The sequence below is a fragment of the Phoxinus phoxinus genome (assembly GCF_949152265.1).
Source record: "Phoxinus phoxinus genome assembly, chromosome: 14".
NCBI classification, from domain to species: domain Eukaryota; kingdom Metazoa; phylum Chordata; class Actinopteri; order Cypriniformes; family Leuciscidae; genus Phoxinus; species Phoxinus phoxinus.
Genome location: NC_136889.1, coordinates 22,963,616 through 22,985,270, shown reverse-complemented (window position 1 = coordinate 22,985,270; position 21,655 = coordinate 22,963,616). Strand labels below are relative to the sequence as shown.

General features: G+C 40.2%; 1 protein-coding gene across 2 annotated transcripts in view; it reads left to right on the top strand.

Moving 5' to 3' along the window:
• LOC307010056 (zinc finger matrin-type protein 4) overlaps positions 1 to 21,655 on the top strand; it is a 123,246-nt gene that overhangs the window by 7,970 nt on the left and 93,621 nt on the right. The window lies entirely within an intron of this gene.

Below are 21,655 nucleotides of genomic sequence, written 5' to 3'. Positions count from 1 at the left end.
TAATTTGAGTTGAAATTGTTTTATTAGCATCTAAAGATTGAAGTGATGCATTATGCATATCTAAATTCGCGCCTTCGGTATCTTAGAAATAAAAGATAACAAAAAAAAAGATGCCGCAGCCCGCAGCCAATGAGCCGCCGGCCGGCGGGGGCTGGCTCATATATCATAATACACTGGCTGCTTTTGGCTGCGGCATCTGTTTTTGTTTCTTTTTTTCTAAGATAAAAAGAAACTCAACCTCCACGGACAGTTTTTAATGTTTTATCATACAAGTTCTATTCAAGATTTTGTATAAGTATAATTTTCGGGACAATTAGGGCCGGATTCGGGATTCGGGACAACAGCTCAGATTTCGGGACTGTCCCGAATTTTTCGGGACATCTGGTCACCCTAGCCGGAGGTGCAACTGCACTATATGTCGGCGTGCTACCCACAAGGCTATTGGTGCCATTGTTGCACAAAGTTAAATCTTGCTAGCCAGGCATAAACAACCTACAGTTGCATTGTGTGTACACTGGCCACAACATCCAAAATGTATTCACTCCCATTATAATCAAAGAAGCTATCTACACTAAAGCACCTGTCAGTAGCTAGGTTTCCATCCACCTATTTTTATGCGCATTTTGGGATATCGTATAAAAAACGCTGGATGAAAACGCCAAGAAAATTATTATATACAGTGGCTTCTAATGCAGCTTCTTTCATTTTTCTTATCACTGGATTGAGTGAATTAAATGAAACAGTGCTTTATTTGCAAATATTTTATGCAATATTCTAATTTTCCGCACAAGTTAAATTTGCAACTTTGGATGGAAACATAGCTAGTGACACTTTTGTCTAAAATGATTTAGAAGAATGTATAGCCTCACACAGCTGGGAAGTAAAAGCGCACAAATAGTATATTTGAATTTGAGTCTTTAGATACTCATGCTTTGGCTGTGATCTCCTTCGTGCGACTGGGGTGACGGCTCTGTCTGTTATCTGTCTTCCGTCACTCATGCTTCAGATATCCAATAAGAGCTGCAGCTCATACTGCTGTGAGTCATAGACCGCATGCTCTGGTGTGAACGAACCAACAGGATGAAAGGAATGCGAGTCTGCCTTTGTTACAGGATTTTGTTTGTTCTCTTTCCATATCTCTCTCTCTCTAATGTTTTGTTTACGCTTTTAATGATATTACCTCAAGGTAAGCCACACCACAGCTGCTGGAGGAAAAGGACATTGCTTTGTTCTTCTAGACATTTGAGCAGCAAACACTAAAAAGGGAATGAAAAATGAAGAAAATGCCCTGATATATCTCTTTGAACGCATAAAGGAATAACTAAATAAATAAAATTGTTATTATTTACTCATCATGTTGTTTCAAATGACTTTGTAAAACAAAAGGAGAATTGCAGCAGAATGTTTCATTTATTAATAATGAACAGCAATCTGAACTTCAAAACGACACAAAAAAAAACATAAACGTATTGTCGAGTCAAGTCACATTTACTTATGTGATGGATGATATGACTTGTGTTGTGGTTTAAGTTGTTATATTATGCTTGTAAGTACAGCTAGATTGTTATGCTATTTTATATACTGCACTTTGGTCCTTTTTTATAGTTGTAAAAGTATTAATACATTTGTATTGAGTTATTGATTTAGCACTAATACAATACAGAAAATAATAGTATGAATGTTGCAAAGTTTATGATGAAATTATGAAACTAATACAATTCCAGCTCTAAAGCAGCTCTAAAAAGACAATAGTGTCGTTTATTTAGCTCTAATTAGTTCAATAAACGTGTAACTGTTGCAAAGTCCGTTAGCTATGAAGCAAACTCAGTTCAACTACACTCTCAGAAAAAAGGTACAGCAGCTGTCACTGTTCAGAAGGTATACTTGTACCATATTTACCCCTGAAGAGTGTATATTAGTACACATATTATTACCTAAAGTGTTCTTTTGGATGGGTACCACAGACAGATTTTCTCCTATCTTTTGTTCTGAGAGTGTATAAAGAAGCTCTAAGGAAGATAGTGCCATCATTCAGCTCAAGACAGTTCAGTCAGTGTTGATTAATTTAAGTTCAACGACAGTGTCGATGTTGTAGCACATGAGGGTATAATAATAGAGTTCCTTTAGGACTTTTATTCCAGGAAAGAAATAGATTCATGTGGGTTTGGAATGACTTAAGGGTCCAATTCTTACTCTTAACTAGTTGCTTATTACTACTAGCTTGCATATTATATTGGCTCTTTATTATAACTTATAAAGCACATATGAATGCCTTATTCTGCATGACCATATTATACATACCTTAATGCTATTAATCCTACCTAATTCCTAAACTTAACAGCTACCTTACTATCTATTAATAAGTAGTAGTTAGGAGTTTATTGAGGCAAAAGTCATAGTAATAGTGAGAATTGGACCACAATCTAAAGTGTGACCGTAATGGTACAGTAATTTGTGGGTGAACTTTCTCTTTAACCTTTGAGAAAAGGGGAACCATGAGGGTGCAAAAGCCAGTGACGTGGGGCTTCAGGGCTGCTCCATGTTTCCTGGCACATGAGGAGCCCAATGCGCCAGCACCCCAGCGGGCGACACAGTCTTTCTGCTGTCACTACATCATGGAATCTGTCCTCAAATGCTGGTGTCCTGTAGGCATAGCTGGTTCATCCCCATATGCCTTTCCAAGAATTGCATATCATGAAAATTCAAATTCACAAAATGCCCAGCAGGAAGTGACGCACATGACTGTGGATTTTACAGGCATCTGGCAGTCGTATATTTGGCTTTGTGGGGTGAAATGAATGAATACTGTGATTGACAGGTTTACAAACAAGAGCATGGCAAGGTGCTTCAGTAAAGAGCAGAAAATGAAAGTTTTTTTACTGCAATGCATCTTTGCCGTTGTTTCATGGCTATTTTTGGTCTTATTGCTGACTGAGGCCATATTCTCGTGACATTTTAGTATTATAGCACATTCAATTAAGATGTGTAAGATCTTTCTAAAATAACAGCCTAATGTACGGTAATGGACTGTGCACTTTACAAGGTATGTGTGAAAATGAGTGGTCTTAATTGTTCTTTAATTTTGGCTAAACAAATATGAGCGAAGTATGATCTTGCTTTTATCCTAATTAAGATAAATCCTTAACGATAACTGACCATTCTTATTTTTTCTATCTGTCCAAGCCTGCACCAGGCAGATAATAAAAAGTGTATAGTTTGCATTTCCTGAAGTTCTTGCAATGCAGCAAAAGTATAGTCTAAAAAGGTCTCAGGCTTTGGTTCTGCATAGATACAATGCCACATCAGCGCTGGTTTGCTGATGACACTCACTGTGCATTTAACTTTCTATCAGCAATTCATGACAATCAATACATAAAGCAGTTGATGAGATTATTAAATATATGTACATAAATGCAGCATGTAAATAAATGCTTTCGTGTAAATTCTTGCATGTGTAACCCCTCCACCCTGGACCTACTCGCCTCGCTCTGTGCGGGGTTCGAACCCGGGTCTCCGGCGAGAGAGCCAGGCACTCTAACAAGGAAGCTAAAGACTGCAGCCCCTAGCGTCTATCGCCAGAGCGCCTGTTGAGATCAGAGGAGTGAGGTTTACTCGCACAGCGACTACTAGCTGGCCCAACGCTACACTCAACCCCCCTAAACCTCACTCCCATCCGGGTCACGGCACCAATGTAACCCCTCCACCCGGGTCCTACTTTCCCCGCTCTGTGCGGGCCTCGAACCCGGATCTCTGGCGTGAGAGCCAGGAGCTCTAACAAGGAAGCCAAAGACTGCAGACCCTAGCGTCTGTCGCCAGAGCGCCTATTGAGATCAGAGGAGTGAGGTTTACTCGCACAGCGACTACTAGCTGGCCCTCGTTACAATAACATGTTACAAGTAAACAAGTATTAAGTAAATACAAAACAACTCTAATTGTCTCAATTCTTGTCTTGTTTCCCCTGTTTTGTGGTTAATGACTTTTATTTTCCATAGTGATTGATTACCTTACCCTGTTCCTCGTTAGGCCCTTGTTGTCTCAGTAGTGTGTTGTCGGTTGTGGTCTTTACCTCCCAGTTGTAAAGCTGTAGCGTTTTTCACCCTCTGCCTTGTCTGGATTTGTGTTTCTTGTTTGGATTTCAGTCTTGTTTGGATTTCTGCCGCCTTTGGATTATTTTTGTTGTGTGTTTGTTAAATAAAAACTGCTGGAATTAGGTCCTCGCCTCACCTCGTCCCTGACGACCGCAACACTCATAAATAATAGTTTTTTGGGAGTGTGATGTGAGTGCGACTTTGAATAAAACTCAGTCATTGTGCATAAATTGAACTGAGCACTTAAAACATTAAGGAATATGAAGCAGAAAAGATTTTGTTGGAAGTAAACAGCGCTCCTGGAGTTTTAAAAGGACAGAGGGGGATACATATCCATAATGCACGCGATAACAATAAGAAGCTTTAATATTATATTATATAGTCAAAGGTGCTGTGATTTTCTTGTGGAATATCACATAGAAAATATGCCCTGACAGATATCACTAAAATTGGTGCCCTGAGATATCACACCTGTCTCTGACAGCCATCGTCAAAAAACAGGACTTCATGATGCTGTTGTTCTGCCAGTCAGAAGATTTGGAGACAGCCTCTGCATGTCAGTCATTTTGGACGTTCGGTTTTGTTGATGTGTTTTGAGGGAGGATTTTTAAGGGAGGGTGGTCTAATTCAGTGACCAAGTCGGTGGAAGTTACGAAACAGCTTACATTGACTTGCGCGCAGATTTGAAGGTTGCGTCTCGAGAGACGTGGTAAAAAGAGCGTGGCATTTTAGAGGTGAACAGAAATTGAACAGAAGAAGTTGTTCTCTTGGTGAACAGAAGTCAGCGTGGAGTATGGAAATCAATATTGGTATTATCTCGAGGTTTGAGGTTGCATGACCCTCTCAGAAGCACCGGTCTCAGTTATTTATTATGACATTAATATATCAGAATAATGAACAAACCCTTCGTCCAACGTGCTAATGGTTTCCCTTTAGGAAATACATGAATAAACTGACTTTCCGCGTTATCGTTTGAGAGCATGTATCTAATATACTGCTGATGTGTGCTTCCCATCATTCCTAGAGAGGGTTTAGCAAGCAGGGCTAATCCTCTGTCATCTTGAAAGTGGGGTAAATAGGCATTTATTCAAAGGCTTTTCTTGGAAGCTCCGATATCAGCTGCAGCCCACATTTAGCCCCAGACCATATCCAGGGCATTGTGAAATGAACCAAAAAAAAACCCTGGAGAGCGGAGGTGTTTGTGCAATAGCTTGCACACAAACTGAATAATGGAAGAGTTTGTGGAAAATATATCTGCGCTACACACTAACAGCCTACACAAAACATTAAGCTGTAAGTTTAACAAAGGGACATTAGCTCTTTGGTGTCTTTCTCTGCTTGAAAGAGGGTTTCTCGTGGCTCTGATTCCTATTTGGACTGACATGCTGTAGCTCCGTGGTTGGGGGTTGTTCATCCAGCTTGAAGGCTTTTGTTGCTGTGCCATCCCCATCTCTCATCTCTCATATTTGCTAGAAATGGCCAATCTCACAGAGAGCTTCCACTGATGGGCATGATGAATTTGGCAGGTATAAAGACAGTGGATTGCTCCCGAAGGTCAAATACTCGAGAGACTGTCTATAGTAGTGATGAGTGGGAGACTTCTAAAATGAAGAGGCAATGTCCCTTTCTAGATTTCGACTTTAGTTCAGTCCAATAAGATGTAATGTTTCAGCTCCATTTGATGTCCACAGAGTTTACACGGAACATAACTTAGCTTACCCTATAAAAAAGTAATTATTCCTATAATGTTAATAGCCTATAATAATTTACATTCACATTGTATTTATCCATGCACATTAATCAAACCATTCACATCAGTCACATAATATTTCAGCATTTTTACTAGGACTGTCAATATATTTTACTAATCTATTTTCAGCCATTTATACATTTCCGTAATATAGCCTACTGATTAATTAATCGCAAATAATGGCATATGTCATTGCATGTTGAGAAAAGTTCCCAAATTCAAATAATAATATACATTTTTGAGACAGATCAGTGATAAAAAAATGGCTTTAGGAGTGACACTTGTTTTTGATTGACTAAAATAACTGTTTTATGACAGTTGCTCGGAAACAGAGCAATCTGTATGTTTTTGATCCGCTAAAGAGAACCGTTTCATACGACTCAATCGCTTGGTCACGCTTTAGGTTTTTGATTCACTAAAAAAATACACAAAACAATTGTAGCACTGTTGCGGCTCTGGAAACGGAATCTGTCAGTGTTTTGTCCTAAAGTAGTCTATCACATGTGACAACCATTAACAGAATAAGCCAAAATCAAACAAATGTTTCAAACGTCATAATGCTGGGGTCTGGAGACTAGACAGCAACTTGGTTCAGGATTTTAAAAATGCGATGCGATGATCATGGAAAACCTTAAGTTACCCGTGTAGTCCGACTCGGTTATGAACTGAATCTTTTTAGTGAATCAAATGCATACTGTACATAGAAAAGCTTACTGTATTTAAGGTTAATGACAATGAGTAGTTAAAGGCATAAACATATAATGAGATTTGTCAGTAGTAGGATATTTTATAAAAACGAATGAAATATGTAACCACATTTTTGTTTTAAAAGTATGTGTAAACGCATCTTTCACAAAAAATAGTTGATTGATGATTAATGAACACAGCACATTTCCCATACATGTGTATTTTTTATGTAATGAATGTAGTTTATGTGTCTTGGGGTCTTAATGATGTTTCTGTCCATCTGAAGCGTTCTTCTGGGGCGTCTGTAGTCTGTAAATGAGCTTGTGATGCAAATGTTCTGGTCCATTACCCTCTGAAATGAAAGCTTACAGTAGCTCACTGCTCACTGGAGTCCTCAGTTAATATAGCGCCGTATCTGACTATGCAAATAGTGAGAGGGAATAATCTATATTAGCTCACTGACTGGGTGGCCTTTTCAAACAGTCTTAATGACCAGGTGGGTCAGTACACCGTATTTGCGGCTCTGGAATTTAAATGTCACTGCTTTCTGATAGAGTTTGCTGGTTTCAGGAAAATAAAAATAAACGCATTTATGAACCGAGTGTGTCATACTAATTATACTTAGTTAAACTTAATTATAATAAAACAAATTATACTGAGTTATACTATGACAAAAAAATGATACCTCTTTAAAAAAAACATGCATGAGCCAATAACTGTATGATTAAGATAACCATACACTGTAGCATATGGCTAAGATTATGAATATACAATGTCTCATTTCTCTACTTGTTTACCATTCAAGATCTAAGATCCTAAGTAAAGTCAGTTAAGTAGTCATTATTTTCTCTGTGCATTCTTTCTATATTTGAATGATAATCAAATGAAATTCACACAAAACTCAAAATAAATAAATAAAACACATTTATAACACAATATATTTCCATATATATATATATATATATATATATATATATATATATATATATATATATATATATATATATATATATATATATATATATATGTGTGTGTGTGTGTGTGTTATTTATAAATCTCCCATGGTGTCAGCGTTGGGTGCTGCAGAGATGAAATAAAGAGTTGGATTTAGTTGCAGCAGTAATTCGATTCATTTGAAAACTCAAAAGAAACCCTTTCCTAATCAAAAATGTAGCACATTATCACCATATCTTGTTCTGGCAAATCAAAAAAGCCTTCCTTAGCTAGTGCTAAATGAAAATTCCAGAGGTGTGACGATACACTTAGTTCACGAGTCGAGACGATACACGATAATGGGAAAGAGACAAGATGATATTTAACACTTTTTAAAGAAACCTTCAATGACAAAACATACGACTAGAAGAAGAATAGTCTCCTATTTGACTGAAAGTCACAAAATGCAAAACTATGCAGGTGCATTATTCTGGTAATCAAGTAATCGGTCGCCACAAACTCAACTATCAGTATCTTGATATCACGAGACTGCTTTTCGCCTCATCGAGAAATATCGTCACGTTTTAATATCGCGAGATCTCGTGGCATGAGATCTCGTCACACCCCTAGCAAATAAAATGAAAAGGGTAAACATTTTAAAACCGCCCATAAAAAGTATCTGCCAATGAAACCGGCCCAAGGGGTATATGGACACTGTTATTTGTGTTACTGTCTGTGGCAGATAAATAACTCACACACTTGACATGGCTTTCGTTCGTGATAGCTATTTTACTGCACAAGAGTGATGGAAACAGGTTGATAGTGGTGGTAGCGATAATGCTCATCATTTAATGTCACTGCAAAGGGGAGAATCTCTCTTTCAGATGTTTTAATCAGCAGTGAGTCAACCTGTGGGATGGAATCGGACAGGAAATGTTCCTAATTGCGACAAGAAAACGGAGCAGATGAAGAGATTTCTGACGCTGCTCCTGTTCTCGATGGGGTTGATGGGGGAAGAGATCGCAAAGGGAGAACGGAGCCCCAGATCTCTTTCGTCTTTTAGCTGATGTATTTTTAATGCTTCCCTCGTGCTGGTGGATGGGCGAAAAAAAAAAAAAAAGTTCTCATCAACTTTGTAGTGTCGCTTTGAAGAGATGTGGCTGAGGGATTCGGTGCCAGTCGTGGGAGCCTGAGGCCTTCAAGCCTGCCAACATTAATTTAATTTACACACATGTCTTTCTACCTTCATATCAGAGTTTTTATCCCATATAGACTGATGTTCTGCTGGGTGGATTTGGGCCACTGTGAAAAAAAGAAGATATTTGATACTGTAACCCTTATCCTTGCAGTTGGAGTGCTAAAGCATGTAATAGTGCTGATTATCAGATTACATGCAAAGTGTTTAGAATGACTGTCGGTGTGCTTCTCTTCACTGCAGCTGACAATCAAATAATCCTCTCTATATTAAGCACAAAACAGCAGCTTCATGATGCTTTGCATCATTTGATGCGTATAGCAGCACAGTGAGCATTACACTCTACTTTACAAGAGTATTTGTAATTGCCATTCTAGAGCGTATAAGCACATTTATTTAAAGAGGCCTAATGATATCATGTGGTGGGAAACTACAGCTCATGTACTGTGCCTGCAGATGTCTGCCGTTCTATCGTTCAGCTCTGAAGGTCACTCATGAGTTCACCTGATTCTTTTTCGATATACTTCAGGTCTTTGTATTGATGTTTTTGTGCTGTATGATATCATATTTTGCTGTATGAATATCTGAGCATACATTATATCAATATAGAACAGAGGCTCTGCTTTTAAACAAAGCTAATTTTTTTGTCAAAATTTGAATGTGGGTAAGTTTCATAAGAAACGCAACACTTTAAGCGAAAAGTCGAGATAATCGTGGTTTTGTCAAAGACTGTGTCCGGATGGGATTTAGAAAGATGATCAAAACACATTGATCGGGTCCATCAAAGCTTGCACAGTCCTGTACCTTTTCCTGGGACATAACTTCCTAATGTAGGCAGTTTTGATTTATACGCGGTTTGATGTTTGATGATCACGCTATTTTACAAGTGCATAAGCAATCTTCTATCGCTTGTTTCTGCTTCTCCGCCTGTGTTTTGCTCTGAGGATTCTGTACTCTTTCAGAAGATGTGTAATAGCGCCCCCTACTATAACAGTGAAAAGATGGATTACCGGAAAATTCTGTCAATGGCGGGGAAGTGTTTTGTCATAAAATACAGAACATTTTGTGGTGAATGATGGGGAAAGAGTTTTTAAAAAGTCAGGAATCACTATACAGAGAAAATTTGACTTTCTCTCCATTTCAATAGCGATAAAGTTGATATAATTATGCATCACAATACATTGAACAACATGCGCTACATGAGCTATTTATTCTGCCTTTTTTTCCACGTAGCAGCATGTACATTACACATTTAATTGTACTATAAAATATTTTGCTTTTAAAACATAATAATATAAAGTCTATTCAAGAATTTGAAATACATTTCCATTTCACACATTCTATGTGTGAAATTGACTTTTTCTTGTCTGTTTACTTCCACATCATATTTTAAGATAGTCGCTAGTGAAGTGTTTGGGACTGTGTGTTCTTTTGGCGCCATCAGCTAAAACTAAAACCAAAATAAAAATTAAATAAAGAAATACAACTATAAATAGATATAAATATTTTTAAACACCTAATAATTAAAATGCTTACAATTTCTAAAACTGAAACTAAAAATTAAAATGAACGTAACCTAAAAATATAAAAATTAAAGCTAATTCAAAATATTAATATTACACTGATTAAAATAACACCTAATTTGTAACATTTTGTGTATCAACAAAACATTTACGTAAACACTTCCACAGACTGAATTTTATAGGAAAATTCTACTCAACTTAAATTATACAGTAATGATCTATTTATAATAATAAATAACTTAATAACAAGGCCAAACTCTACACAGATCCAAGGATAAATTAAAAAACTGACTATAATCTGGTCCCAAACATGACCAGGTGGTTAAAAAGCCAGTGGAGCCACCTGCGGTGAAGATAAATTAAACTCTGTTCTTCCTGCGTTAGACCTGCGTGCTCTTTTGAAGATCAAATGAAAACGTCCGCCGTGATTAAAGCAAAGCATGAACTTCTGCATCCACAAAGAAAGGGCAGCCCATTTCTCTCCGTGTCTTTCTCCCATCATCCATCACTGCCTTTCCCCCCTGTAGAACACCACACTTTATCAAGAAAACAAGTGTGTTAGTCCTCTGTCTGACAGTAGCATGAGGTGAGAGGAAAGGAGCGAGAAAGAGAGAGCTGTAGGGGAGGGATATAAAGCTGTTGGTGGTTTCACCACATGGGCTGTGTAAAAAAAACAGAACAACATCAGCATGTCAGTCATGATGGCATGACCTCCACACAGTCGTGGCCAGCTGTCAGGAGAGCAGGAGGCAGATGGGAGAGGGAGGTATGATGAAGAGGAGGAGGACTTTCATGAGTAAACTGCTCTAGACACGTGCACCACATCCCACAGACTAGAATTGGCACGAATCGAAATGACGCGTCTCTGATGTGTGGTCCGTTTACACTTACGCAAGCAAACGTGGATGGAGTCTGGAAAGAAATATCTTGTGGGCTGTGTTGTACCTGTGGCTGAGTGATCATGAGATCATGAGATGAATTACAAACATCCATCCGTCCATCTCCCATCAAACACCAAGGCTTTTTACAGTTTTTCTCATTCGCTTCGGCTCATTTTTCGAAACACTCTTAACATTCTCTCTAAACTGATGGAAAACGTCACAGTCACGCGGCGTCTGAGCTGTCTCAAGTCAGACACACTTTCTAACCGGCATACACTGCTTCAAGTCGGTCTGCACAGCACTGTATGAAGTCGAACAAGCATGTTCTGATTGGTTTTATTGTCTTGTCAGGTAACTATCAGTTCTGTCTTCTCATTGGTTCATTGTGTTGATCACTTTTAGGTGTGTCTTGTTATTTCATTAGACCTTGTGTATATATGGACCTTATGTGTCCATTGTACATTTTCTAGTTTTGTTTTTATTTATCTTACTGTCGGTGAGTTCATGATTCATGGTAAGTCAAGGTCAAATTCAAGGTCCAAGTCAAGTCGACTACGTTACAGATACTGTAGTATTGTGTCAGGACATTGGCCAAAGAAAGAAAGAAAGAAAGAAAGAAAGAAAGAAAGAAAGAAAGAAAGAAAGAAAGAAAGAAAGAAAGAAAGAAAGAAAGAAAGAAAGAAAGAAAGAGAAAGAAAGAAAACGAGAACGAGAACGAAATAAATTTTTTGTTGCTGTGTGGATCCATGGAAATATTTGACTCCTTTATATACTATACAAGAATGTCAGTTTTGTCTGTGCATCACTTTGCGCTTACATATTTCAACAGGTAAATATTTACTGGGAAAAGTCAATACTATAGTACACAAAAAGAAAATGAGCATTTGTTTTTATGCAGTACATTTATTTTTTGCAGAAATGTGTTACATGTAAACTTTTTTATTTTTCTCTCTCTTATGTCTTCCACTAACACCAACACACATTCTTCCATATCTTCATATTGCTCTTCCACGACAAGCAGCTGTGAATTATCAGTTTACATGTAACACATTTCTACAAAAATAAATGTATATTCTGCTGCTGTTTAGGGTTGTGACGTTCCTCTGTTCAAAAATGACAGTGAGTGTGCTGGGCAAACTCCATATGCATTATTCCAAACTCAATAGGCTGATTGGTACAGTAAGATTGTGATTCCCATTTTATTATGGCAAGCCATTTTCCAATTTTGCAGACATTACAAATATTGCATGTCACATATTTATGGAATATACATGCGTGTCTGATCACTGAATAGATAATGTTGCACGTGATGGCTCACATGATGAAAGAATGTTTAGAAGTTGTGAAGAGTATGACAATTTCAATGAGAATCATCTTATCAGTTTTGAACAAGCCATGTGCATTTAGTTATTGTGCAATTTGTAGATAATTGTACTTACTCTTTTTGCACAGATATGCCAAAACACATGCAATTTGCTCAAATCAATAAGAATTCAAAATAATTGTTAAGAGATCTGAACTTTTTTGCTGTTTCTGATTCACCTCAATTGTAGTAAGCAAAGCAATATTGCACCGTGAAAGAGATTTTAATTAGAAAATAATGTGACAAATATTTACTTGTACAAAGTTATCATTGTTAATATTACAAATCACATTATTCTAATAGTATAATAGCTTGCAGTTGTATCCCACACCTTAAGAAATCTCATAGAGCTCATTCCTTTTGTAAGTAGTGTCCTTGATAGAAAGGCGCAGATAAATGATAATAATCTTGAAAACATTTTTTTTTCCTAAGAAAATAACATCAGTGTGACTGCCTGAACACTTTAAAGTCTCTCTGTGTCATTTTATGAAAATAAGATTTCAAGCATATTCAATTATACTTGCATCGTGGGGCTGTGAGAGATCACTGATGTGTCAAAATAAAATTATTATCACAGAAAATTAAATTGTGTGAAACCGGTTCGGTGCCTGAATGCACACGGAGGGCTTGTTTTTGGAACTTAGATTGAAATAAATCTTTAACGAGGCCGCTTAGTGAATCAGAAATTAACGTTATTATGCCACAAGATCATTTTCCTCCCTGGTTATTTTAATCAAGATTCTAACAACTGGTAGAGGAAAGCATCCATGGAGTGAAAGCAAATGTTCAGTCACAGTGACCCTTAGCTAAATGCTTCACTACTGACAAAATTGGATTCATTTTGTAACTTTTTTTGGCTAAGAACTATTAACAGAAATAAGCTACAGAGTCTGAACCAAATATATGATCAATCACTTTTTTATTTTATTTTTGTGTCACGTTTAGGGAAAGGTAAATATGAAATTAGAAAGTAAAAGTGAAATATGCTCAAGGATATCTCATTTAGTCGCTACTGAGTGTATCAAACAACACTCTTGAGGGAGAAATCCAATAAGAATGAATTGTGCCGGCTGATAACGTTGTTTATTTGCGCACATTGTCAGCATTGTTCTAGTACGAGATAAACTAAAGGAATTATGCAAATTTAGGTAATGGCGCCTACAAAATTAGTGCTGCTGATCACAATTTGCATGGGATTTTACCTAGCTTGCAGACAGATTCTTAGTGCTATTGGTTGTAGAATGCAACGGACTACTTACTGCAACAGTTCATCATTGTTCCAATGCTGTGATCCACACACCTCTATTGGCTCCTTTGCATGCCAAAATGTGCTTGACTACACTGTGTCTGGATATTTGTTTGGTTGTTATTCTCTTCTCCATCATTTAATGAAACACTGCAGTTTTCATTTATAATTTTTACACAAAATACAATTCCTATAGATGCCCAATATATTGGTTCCAAATTGGTTATCTAAATGTATAAGAAAAGTGGAAATTAGCATGCACAATTAAATAAAAAAAATATTAACAGATATTATATATTTAATTGTGCATGCTGATATTACCCATTTTTACATTTAGATTACCTTTACCATCATCCAAAACTCACGTAATCTCCAAAAAACATAATTTAGAAACCCACTTAAGCAAATCTCAAGGTGAATAATAATTTTTCAAGCTGCTTATAATGCTGTCATGCCTTGTAGCATTCTGTAAAATATTTTTTTTGTTTAGACAAAGTACTAATGAATTTAAAGATTTGTCATATCATGAACATAATTAGCACTTTGTATTAGCCAGAATTTTAATGTCACAATGAAAACACTATTGATATATATTCTTATTTTTTTTATGGAATATTGCTGTATTTATTATAAGTGTGTCACGTACTGGCTTGACTTCATAATCCTGATTCAAGAAGCTTGATGCAGATACACTGAAATTACATATAATAAACACCAGGAGCAATCACAATTGATTAGGTATGACAAAGTGATTTATCTGTGCACATTATTATTATTATTTCAATAACTTTACCTCCCTCTTGCAGTGACATCTTATTTCTTCCTTAATGGCGTGTTTATTAGCGCGAGGGCGGGACAACCTGTCACTCACATGAGATCACAGCCATAGCAAACCACAATGATCCAATCAATTCTCAGTCGACAAAATAAAGTCCTGCCCTACATTTTCGTCTTGTTTGAGAAGCCGTTTTATTCAGATACTGTATGTCACAATATAGGGAAGAAAAAACTATTGCAACTTCTGTTTCATGCCGACTGTAATATCGGTGCTTCCATAAAAAATGTCCAGCCGCTTTACTCAGCCATTAATAGCAATGTTAATTTTGACAGTAACAGCCTTAAGTAGTCTCATTTGCATAGAAATGGCTAGAATCAGTTGTAAAAAAAGATTTAATGTATAGTGAAATGCTATACCAGCACATAACAAGTACGGCTTTATGTTAAACCATTTAGTGCACTTGAATATCTTCAAAGATTTGCACAGGTGACACATTCTCGATTAGCTCCATATCAATCAAATAATAAAAGTCTGTATTAATTCAGCAAGAATACTGAAGAGAGGGATCAGTGTGTTCTCAGCTGTCATGATGGCGACAATATATCTCATTGTGTACTCCATGCTCTGTCAGTGCCTGATTATTTTGGCCTTTATCTGAGATTCCTGGGTGCTTTGAGTCATCGGTGTGACGCATGCTGTCAGGCTGATATGTACCCATCAGTCCCTGCACTCAAACTGCACCTGAACTCCTTAGCTCTGCATGCAGGCTCTTCAAGAATCAAGATTAGACCACAGTTGAATTCCACAAGTGCAACCTCAACACTAACCACGGATTGCCATGTATCCAACACTGTGAATTATTGATTTTGCACATCAGAATCACCCTCACTCACAGATGGTGAAAGAGCAATGTTGAATTCTCATGACACTTTGCTTTTCAATTATACATTGAGGTTTTGGTTTGATGAGTGGTTTCCTCAAATATCTTATTCATTCTTGAGAAATCTTGAGCCTACTGTAATTTTCTTCTGTGAAAAATGGCAAATGCCAATGTTTCCTTTGAGTCACAGGATTTTTTTTTTAGAAAAGCACATGTGTAAAACTCTGGTCCTGGAGGGCCACTGTCCTGTCCTCAGCTCCAAAAACACCTGCCTGGAAATCTGTAACCCTGAAAACCTTGATTATTTGGTTCAGGTGTGTTTCATTGGGGTTGGAGTTAAACTTTGCTGGATAGTGTCCCTCCAGGAACTAAGTTTGGCTATACGTCCAAATCCAATTATTTGTGTATCCGATTGGAATCTGATCTAAAATGATTGATGTCTATACTGTGTATAGACTGTATAGATCTATATAGAAACTGTTTAGATCTGATTTGTGTGTCCATGCAGCTCTTTCGTTTTTCGAAATATCTACATTGGTTTCTATGGCAATGACGTTACGTTGGTAGAAATTCGCCAAAAACAAGTTCCGCAACATATAGGGCTTTGCAATGGAGAGTTGTCAGCTTTTTTCCGCACTGTCAAACATGTCTCCGTTATATTGACATTTTCTGCTCATCCGGCACTTTGCAACTACACAGCCTTATTTCGGCAGAGACTTTCAGCATGTTTCCTATAACGTCTGACGTTTCCGTTTTACGTGCCATGAGAAAATCATTTAAACCACGCAATCCGATCAGATTAGTCAGACTGAAACGGATTTCATATGGATGTAGCTTGAAACGGATTTCATGTGATTTATTTTTTTGCCATTCACTAACTAAATCTGATCAGATTTCAATCAGATATGCACAAAAATCGGATTTGGACTGACAGTCTGAACGTGACACCCCTGATGTACAGGAACAATGTGTTGTGAAACATCTTTTCAACCCTCAGTCAAAATATGTTGTTATTTTCAGTAAAACAGTGGGAGAGAAAAAAAATATCCCATGTACACCGTTGGTCATGTTCTGAATGTATGTTTGACCTTGAGAAAGGCAGGTAATTTTACACATTGCATACAGTAGCTCTTTGCAAATAGTAGCCTGTGCCAACGACTGGAAAATAGCCTTACTACCTTAGTGCAATGAATGCGAAAGTGCTCACTTCAGCTCTGTTCCCAAGCCTAGTGAGCATGTTCCAGTCCAGATGCAAAGTTAAAAAAAAAAAACACTCAAGCTAAATTCAAAGGCAGCATCAGATATAGCATTCATGGATAAAGCAACTGCAATTAGATCAGTGAAAAAAGTCAAGAGAAATATTATGGGTGTGCCAAATTACAGAAATAAAAAAGACAGAAGATTCATAGAAGATACATTGTAGAAGATATTTGGATATTCATAAAAACAAGATACTCAAAACATTAATACATTATAAATATGTTATAAATAGTTATTTTAGGATTGTCAAAGCTACTTTGTTGACTTGAGATACAAAATTAAATGTTTAACCTTATTTTTTTAACATATAGATTTTAATTACAAGTTTGCTTTCTAAAAACAGATTGTTTTAATTAAGTATAAATCTAGATTAAAAAAGCAAAGTAAAAATAAGACAATTTGACCCGTTATTTGGCTGTGTTAAGCATTTTTTAACTTTTAAGAGAATCACTAGCCATTGATAACGTTAACTTTTGATTAAAATCGTCTCAGGTTACGTATGTAACCATAGTTCCCTGAGAAAGGGAACGAGACGATGCGTCGATGACGCTTTGGGAACGCGTACAGCGTGAACGAATCTGAAGCAGCTGTGTCAACTTAGTCCAAAGTAATGAATGAACGAGCGCCACGTGCGGGTGACGTCATGACCAGGATACAAAAGCGCACTCGGTGAAACCGGCACTTCAGCATAAACTTGCCGAAGCAAGACAATCCCAGGAATGCAGGAAGTATGGCAGGGCGACGCATCGTCTCGTTCCCTTTCTCAGGGAACTATGGTTACATACGTAACCTGAGACGTTCCCTTTCGAGGGAACTCGCGATGCGTCGATGACGCTTTGGGAACGAGAATACCCAAACCGCCATAGTTCCAAATGCCTGAGTGTAATACTGTCATCCAGAAAACACTAAGCACTAAGAACATGGGACCCTGGGGCAGCATCCAGGTCCAGGCCATAAAATCTGACGAATATAAGCAGAGAGGAAAGCCCACCGCATCACAAACGTCTTGGAGAGAAACTCCAGAAATTAAGGCTTTAGAGGCCATACTACTAGTAGAATGAGCCCTGAACAACAAGGGGCACTGAAGATCTCCGACTCTTTTAAGGGACGATATGGCTAGGAGGAAAATAGTCTTAAAGTAAGAAATTTTTCTGAGACCGAATCTAGGGGCTCAACGGAGCCCCAGATAGGCCTAATAAAACCAAAGCCAAATTCCAAGCCGGCATCCTAGTGCAAGTTGCAGGCCTTAGCCTCAGGGTGCCACGAAGGAAATGAGTAATCAGGGGGTCTCGACCCCAAAGATGTACCACCCACCGGGGTGTGGAAAGCCGCAATAGCCGCCACAAAACCTTCAAGGTGGACGGACATAAACCTGACGCAAAGCGCTCCTGCAGGAACTCCAGTACTGTGTTTACTGAACAGGAAACCGGATCCCACTGACGCTGGTTACACCAAGAAGTGAAAAATCTCCACTTTAAAGTGTAAAACTTCCTTGTAGCGGGAGCTCTGGAGCTTAGAATGGTCTCAACAACCTCGGTTGAGAGACCACTCTCTACGAATTGGGCCCCCTCAGAGGCCAAACCCATAGTTTACAAATCTCTGGTCGGGGGTGAAATATTGTGCCCCCGGCCTGAGACAGAAGTTATCTCCTGATCGGAATCTCCAAGGGAGAACCGTCTAGGAGATGAATCAGGTCCGCAAACCAGATTCCTCCAGAACTCCTGGGAGCAGAGCAACAGGGGGAAAGGCGTACAGCCGTAGCCTCGGCCACGTCTGTACCATAGCATCCAGCCCCAGGGGGGCTGGGTGAGTAAGGGAGAACCAAAGTGGACAGTGCGTCGTGTGATGAGACGCAAACAGATCCACTTGAGCCTGGCCATAAAAATCCCTTATCTTCTCCACCGCCTCAGGGTGGAGACTTCAATCCCCTGGCCTCAGCTCCTGCCTCGACAGGACGTCTGCTCCGATATTATGTACCCCCGGAATATACACTGCCCTCAGAGAGCGTAATTCCGGCAAGCACAAGGTCCTCAGGTCTGGGAGGAAGTGCCTCAACGCATTGAAAACGGCCATCATCTCCAGGCAATTTATGTGCCACGAGAGATGATGACTCCTCCACAGACCCTGAGCTGAGCGGCCTTCCATTACCGCTCCCCAGCCAGTGAGGGAAGCATCTGTCGAGATCGCAACTCGATGACAAAGAGCTCCCAACACCGGCCCCGGGACTGGAACCAATGTTTCCTCCACATAACCAAGGCGCGGAGCACTGCCGCGTGATCTTGATTACCCGAAGTGGGTTTCCCCTCGGGGAGAACCCTCTGGTCCTGGGCCACCACTGCAAAAGGTCTCATGTACAGCAGGCCAAAGGGTATCACATTGGACGCCGCTGCCATGAGGCCCAACAGTCTCTCGAACTGTTTTACAGTGCGTGACTGGCCTAGCTTTAGCTCTTTCGTGGCTGTAAGGATAGCAGCTACACAAGCGGGCGATAGAACGGCCCGCATCGTGACTGAATCCCATACCACACCAAGAAAAGTGGTCCTCTGAAATGGAGACAGCACACTCTTCTTGGCGTTTGAGCCCCAACCCCACACATATAAGCGAGAACAACACCTCGGTGCCGAACCGCTAACTGCTCTGATTCCGCTAGAATCAGCCAGTCGTCTATGTAGTTCAGAATACGTACCCTGCAGCCTGGCGGGGCCAGAGCTGCATCTACGCATTTCGTGAACTTGCGGGATGATAGTGCTAGACCGAACGGAAGTACCCGATACTGGTATTCTTTGCCCCCGAAAGAAAACCTCAGGAACTTCCTGTGCTGAGGGAGGATGGAGATATGGAAGTAAGCGTCTTTCAGATCTAATGTAACAAACCAGTCCTCGGATCTGATTTGAGTCACAAATCTAAAATAGGACGCAACCCCCCATCCTTTTCGGAACAATGAAATAGCGGCTGTAAAAACCCGATTCCCTGTCGGGTGGATACACCTGCTCTATAGCCACCTGGCTAACAGAGCTTTCACCTCTTGCTCCATCACCAGAGCCTGCTCGGGACGCACTAACGTGAGCAACACCCCGTTGTAGCGAGAAGGACGAGAACCGAACTGAATTCTATATCCTTTCTCTACTATATGCAGGACCCATTGAGAAATATTTGGCAGGATCTTTCACTCTGACAGAAATTCTACTAAGGGAACCAGCCCCTCGGGGCTGGTCTCTGGTGTAACTGAGACACTCAACTCGGGGACCTGAAACATACTGGCAGGAACTACCCGAACTGACTGTTTTTTTTTTTTTTTTTTTTTTTAACCCCCCTCAGAAGGTTCATGTCCAACGCAATGTCGGGTCGACATTGCGCCAGACATTCGCTGGGAACCACTGCGCCCCGAAGCACCAAGGGTGGCGGGGTTGGCAGACTGGTCCCCTGAGGACACCGAGGTGGAACGGACACCGTATACTGAGGTGTGACCCGCTGCACCCCGGGTGGGGCTGCCCTCACTGGTCTGACGCCATTGGCATCAGGACCCTTTCTTTTGAGCCTTCTTAGCCTGAAGAACGGTCCTCAGATCCGGTTTCGGCTTTGAAGACTTCGACTGAGAGTGTTGCGTCTGCTTCCAGTATTTTTGCGGAGGTGCACGAGACGCAACACTCTCCTTTTGCTGACCTCTATATGAGGAGCCTGACGGCTGGGACTGCTCACGCACAGCAGCCCCAGGGGGTTGGACTCGGCGAGGGAGAAATTTTTTAAACGCCTCTGACTGCTTCTTAGCCTCCTGGAATCTATCGACGACCGAATTGACGGAGTCGCCGAAGAGACCAGAAGGCTCGACAGGAGCATCCAGCAGAAAAGCACGGTCTTTGTCTTTTAAATCTGCCAGATTCAGCCAGAGGTGCCTCTCAGTGGCTACAAGGGCTGCCATAGACCGCCCAATTGCTCTGGCGGTCTCCTTAGTAGCCCTGAGAGATAAATCTGTGGCCCGACGAAGTTCTCGAACCTCCTCGGGACCAACTCCCTCACTTTTATCCAAATCCCCCAGCAGATCAGCTTGATATGCCTGGAGCAGTGCCATAGTGTGCAGACACGCTCCAGCCTGACCTGCTGCCGTATATGCTTTGCCCACTAATGTAGATGTCGTTTTTAATGGCTTAGTGGGCAAAGCCGAGGTCTCCAGAGACGATGCTGAACCGGGTGACAGATAACTCGCGAGCGTCTGTTCAGCCCGAGGCATCGACTCGTAACCATGCTCTCTCAGCCCTCTAATCCCCGAATAAATATGAACTTGAGGACTAAAGAGCCGAGAAGAATACGGTTTATCCCACGATCTAGACAGCTCACTGTGAAGATCAGGAAAAAATGGAAGACCTCGTGGTGGAAGCGAAAAATTAGAAGATAAGAAACGCTCGTCTAATTTGCTTTTCGGACGAGCGCCCCTTTTCTCGGCTGGCCATTCAATATGTAATTTATCCACAGCACGAGTTATCACTTCCACCAGCTCCTCATATGCTGGAGAAGAGGATGGCGAGTCCCCTTCTCCAGTGATTGTGTCACTGCCAATGCTTAATACAACTACCTCCTCGGAGCTAGAGCACTGAAGCATTGGGCTCTCTACCCGGGCGGAAGAAGCCGCAGAGCGGGCTTCCGACACCGGAGAGAGAGCGCTGGATCTCCCAGGACAGGAAGGAGATAAGGTCCTCGGACCCGTCTCCAACCCTTCTGAGAGATCCTTTTGCGATCCCCAGGAATGCATTCTCCGTGTTGCCTCGGCAACAGCGGGTCCTGCACCCTGAGGATCGCGAGCCTGACCACTCTCCTCAAAGAGTGACAGACGGGAGCGGAGCATGCGAAGCGGAAGCATCTCACAATGCTGGCAGTCAGCCCCCTCGAAGGCTGACACCGCATGCTCCACTCCCAAACACATTACACACAGCTCGTGTGTGTCCCCACCCGTTAAATAACGCGGGCAGGGAGAAGCACACAGCCTGTATAATTGTTTCGCCATATCTTTTTCCTAAGATATATATATATATAAAACACAGACAACAGTAAATAGACAGACAGTCAGTACACAGAT